Source organism: Vicugna pacos, chromosome 17, assembly GCF_048564905.1.
Source record: "Vicugna pacos chromosome 17, VicPac4, whole genome shotgun sequence".
Lineage (NCBI taxonomy): Eukaryota > Metazoa > Chordata > Mammalia > Artiodactyla > Camelidae > Vicugna > Vicugna pacos.
Window position 1 is genome coordinate 22,234,108 of NC_133003.1, and position 5,196 is coordinate 22,239,303.

Below are 5,196 nucleotides of genomic sequence, written 5' to 3' on the forward strand. Positions count from 1 at the left end.
GTTTTTTTTTTTTTTTTTTTTTTTTTTTTTTGGTGGCTTAATTTTTCTCCCATAGATGGGTGGGAGGTGGGGCTAATGGTAGCAGGGAGAGAGTCCTTTGATGTGGGCCCATTTGAGGTGATGCTGAAATGGCAACAAGGGAGGGCTGTAGTAGTGTGCCCTGGAACATTGCCTAGTATGTGACCTTTGAACTCTGGCTTGTATGAATATTGTCAGATTTTTTTTACATTATTTTCCTAATCTCATTAGTGAAAATAGCATCTCACTCATTGTTTGTTTTGATTTCTTTGATAACTGTGGAGGCTGCACATATTTCCATATGTTGGTTTACTACTTCTTAGACCTTCAAAAGTCCTCTTTTCCAACTTTATTTTGGGGGCAGGGGAAGCAGTGTTGTGACAACTCTTTTTCTAAGTGTCTGCTAGCTGTTCAGTGCTTCACACATTGTGATCACCTCAGCAAGTTGGCATAATGAAAATTACCACTCCTCTCCAGCCGCTGCCCCAGCTTTTCCTTTCCTCCATGGCTAGAACTCTCCAAAGAGATGTCTGCCCTCTTTCAAATCTTGCTTTATTTCCCACTGTATCACTCATACCATTTCACAGAATTCACTTCAAAAGTGAAATTTGTTTTTGGTTTTTTTAAAAAATTCTTTGTAGTTAAAAGGACTACTGTATCCTATAAGCCTGTAATTTCTGAGAAATTATAAATTATAAAATCTGAGAAAAAATAATTTCTCAAGGTAGCATATACTAAGAATGCACTTCTCAGATATCTCAGGGAAAGAATATTTCTTAGGAAGAGAACTGCATGTTTAGAAGAACATCTTGATTGTATGAGGTAGGGGTTTGTAAACTTTTCTGTAAAGAGGTAGAGAGTCAATATTTTAGACTTTATAGGTCCTGTGATCTCTGTTGCAACTATGTAGCTCTGTTTGTAGTCAGAAGGCAGCCATAGGCAATACATAAACAAGTGATTTTGGCTGTAAAGTGATTTGGTCCAGGTAAAGCTTTATTTACAAAAACAGATTATAGGCCAGAATTGGCCTAAGGGTTGTGATTTGCCAACCCTTGGTCTAAGGACATAGTCTGGATGCATAAGGCAGGACCAAGAAGGCGTCTATAAAAATTGAGTTGAGGGGGACTGGCATTTTGGAGAGGATGAGCACTGAGGAGAGATGGGAGTATACCAAGGAGAAAACATTTCTAGCAATAGGAATAGTAAATGTGAATTTAAATTGTTTGCCATGCTATGTCCGAATATAATCCCTTTCTCTTAAACTTGTTTCTTTTAATCCCCGCATGCCACCCCTCTTTCTCTTAATCTTTAATGTCTTTTTATTCTTCCAAAAGAGAAAACAGGAGTACATTCCTTAGGGCTGAGGAGACCCTAGTTCTGGGCCTTGCTACCACTAGTGCATTTCAGAAGATGGGCCATTTGAATCTTTCAGCCCCAGACAGGAGTACTCCAAGAGCCTTTCTGGTCTAACTGATGGTCTGCAGGTGCACCTGTGATGTATCTCATTACTCTCTGCCTGGCCTTCACTGAGTAGGTCAAGACACTTTTTGGAATCTGGTCCAAATTTGTCCTGCACTGGCCAGACTAGGTTTTCCTTCTAACTTTGTGTCATCCTATTGGGTTAAGCCTGAGCTATGGAACACATCCAGCTCTTTGCTATTGAAGACTCCTTAGAAGTTACTTGGTTGCCCCAGGTTATTGGTTACCCAACAAAAGCACTATCAGGTTATTAAGTGGTCACTCTCTGAATGTTTTGAGAGCCTATTTTGTTACTAGGGCATATAGCATGACCAGTGTTGATCTTTGTGCCCATGGGACTCAGTCTACTGGGCAAGATGAACTTTGAACAATTTCGGATGTGATGAGAAATGCAAGGGAAAAGTACAGTGAGCTACAGGGATGGTGTGACGTGGACTTGATTCTTATTTGGTGGCAGCAGCATATTCCCTGAAGTATTTAAATTCTGACACTCAAAGACTGGTTTGGGCCATTGCCTAGTTTTGTTCTATTTTGCTTTCTAGTTTTATTTTGCCACTTTAGTGGAAATTTTGCATTTGGAAATAAGATCTAAAGTATTACATTTTTAAAGCAGTATTTTGCTTATTGATGAAAGTAGAAATGGGTGTGAAAGTGTGTCACCTTGGGAGGTTCCCTGAGGCCTTTGATCAGAATGCCAGCTACATAAGGGCAGAGATCTTGAGTAATCTTCAGTACTATATCCCTGGGGCCTGGTTCGGGGCCTAACACAGTAGGCACTCAATAAGTGAGTGAATAATGCTGAGTTCATAGGTCTATGGTAAATACTTGTTGAATTAAATTTTGATTGCATATCTTTCTCAGTTCATCAAAGCCTGTCTCTGACAAAAGAAATTAGTTTCTTGGTATAGGCAGGGGTTCTTACGTAAGTCTTTTTACTAATTCTAAAAGCAGTAGTTCCCAGCCTGGGACCAAAACATGTGAACTTTTTTTTTTTCTTTTGCCAAATGGTGGGAAATTAAGGGAAAAAAAAGAAGACTAAAATCATCATTTCATTAGAGAACTTTTTTTACATCAAAAAAGTAGGAAAAGTAGACTTAAAGGACTTCCCTTTATTCTATGTTGAACATATGTGGCTTTATTTAAAATTAAAACAAAAACCCAACCTATTCCATTGTCTTTGTTTTTTGTACTTAGCTGAGAACTTGTTAAACTTCTCCAGACCAACATCAGCAGCCAGACAGGCCTTTAGGGGCACAGCCTTGGAGCTCAACAGGGCAGTGTCCACAAAGAAGGTCAACTACCAGAGAATTTTGAAGATAGCATTTCCCTCTGGATGGAATCCATCTTTTTTTCTAGACATCTTCTTCAAATATTTGAGAATGACTATATACCATTTATGAACAGCCATATAGTTTTTATAGCTAGTAATGAGCCTAGCCCAGCAAGAACCTCAGGGATGCTCAGAAGTGCTTACTGAACTGCTTTGGAAATAAGGCAGACTGCTAGTGGCCATTAATTAAATCTAGCTGGTTCTGGATTCTTGGCATCTGCATCATCCATTGCAGGCTTTGCAATGACCCATTTATGTTTAACTTTTAAATATTATTAAACTAGTATTTGAGTTCCTCCTGGAGGTCACATACATTTACTTTATTCTGATGATAAAAGTTTTACATATATGTGCACACTCCCCCTATAAGTTGGATATTATACATAGATACACACACAGATGCATGCATATAGAAATGTAGAAATATATAGTGTGTAGATAGTGCTTTGCTCGTCTGGATGCTTGTGTTCCCCCTCCCCCTGCCAAATTCATATGTTGAAATCTTACCCCCAAAGGTGGTGATAGTAGTAGTTGAGGCCTTTGGGGAGTGATTAGGTCATGAGGATAGAGCTGTCATAAATAGGATTAGTGCTCTTACAAAACAGATCCCACAGAATTCTGTAGACCCTTTCACCATGTGGAGATACAACAGGAAGTCTGCAAGTCGGAAGAGGGCTCTCACCAAACCATGCTAGCACCTTGATTTTGGACTTCCCAGCCCCCAGAACTGTGAGAAAAATTTTTCTCTTGTTTACAAATTACCCAGTCTGTGGTGTTTTGTTATATAGCAGCCCAAACAGGCATAGATAGACATAGAGATGGGGAGAGGGGAAAGAAAAAAGTTAACCCATTACTCCAAAACCCAGAGATTTCTACCTTTCCATCAATTGTCATGACTTTAGTTATCCAATGAGTTTCCAATGTCAATAACTTAGTGCCCTTAGTGTAGAAGGGTAAACCATAGAACACGTTTAAGGATGCTTTTCCAGGAAAAATACTTTCCAGTATATTTGAAGCTTCTGGTTTGAAATCTCTTTGATATCTTTCCCCTTGTTCTTGAAAGGTCTCTTCTTATCCAGAAAGATAAGAGTATGGATGTGGTTTTCCATAACTGGTATCTTCCTTTGCTTGTCATGGTCTAATTTTTCAGTCTGTATGTGTGACCTGAAAAAATCAGTTCTGCTAAAACTATATTAACAGTGCCAGTGGGCAAGTTATGCTAACTGGACGTATAGAAATAATGCCAATTCACTGATGAGTCAGTGTCCAAAATAACTCTCTGAATTGTGGAAGGATCCCTGCTTCTTTCTGCCACAAATGTTGCACTTTTAGCTTGGTAATGGATTCATTTGTTCATTCAACAAATATTTATTGAATGCATACCGTGTGCCTGGCACGAGTAGAGGCACTGGGGATATAGTCGTGAACTAATTAGACAAAAGTCCCTGCCCTTCTGGAGTTTACATTTTAATGGATGAGGGCATGGACTCAAATCCCAGTGTGAAACTTAACAGTGTGACGTTTTGGTGTGACCTATCTTTCTAAAACAAGGCCAGTGATAATGGCTTCGACTAGGTGAACAGCAGCTGAGGCAGCTAGAGGTATACATATATTTTAAAGGTAGAATTAATGGGATTTGCTGACAGATTGGGTGCGAGGAGAAACGAGTCATGGATAACTCCAGGAGTTTTGTCCTGAGTAACTGGAAGCAGGGAGTTGCTATTTGTGGGCTGGGGAAAGCTGTGAAGGAGACAAGGTTGGTTTTTGGCTGTGTTAACTTTGAGATGCTACTAGACGGCCAACTGTTAAATTAACCCTCTAAAGTAACTTTCCCGAGCCCTTGTCTTAGACTAAAGAATATCAACGATATTCTGAAGACTGCCTTCAAGAATTCTCTTAATTTTCATAAATCTCAATTTCCTCACTTGCAGCATGGGTTTGATAACCATCTCATAAGTTATGGAAATGAAAACATATTTATAAAGCATGTAGCCTAATAGTCTAATCTAGCGTCCAATAATGCAATAGGCGATCAACCCACGTTCCTTCTCTTAAAGCCAGATTAAACGAGATGGGTTACATCGTTGTCACTGAAAGCAAACTGTACTAAGGTCCTTGTAGCAAAGGGAAATAATTACTATGCCTAATTAAGGAAGGAGCTCTAACCCGGGTCTGCAAAAGGCAGACTGGGTACTCAGTAGTGGTTTTGAAGAAAGGGAAATACGCAGAAAATTAACACAGGGCGTAGTTAAGTGACAGACTGCCCTAGAGACCACACTTCCCAGCAGCCCCCGCGCGGCCAGACGCCTTTGCGGATTGGACACCTCCTTAGGAGGCGGGTGGCGGGGGGAGGGGAATAGGCGCGAGGT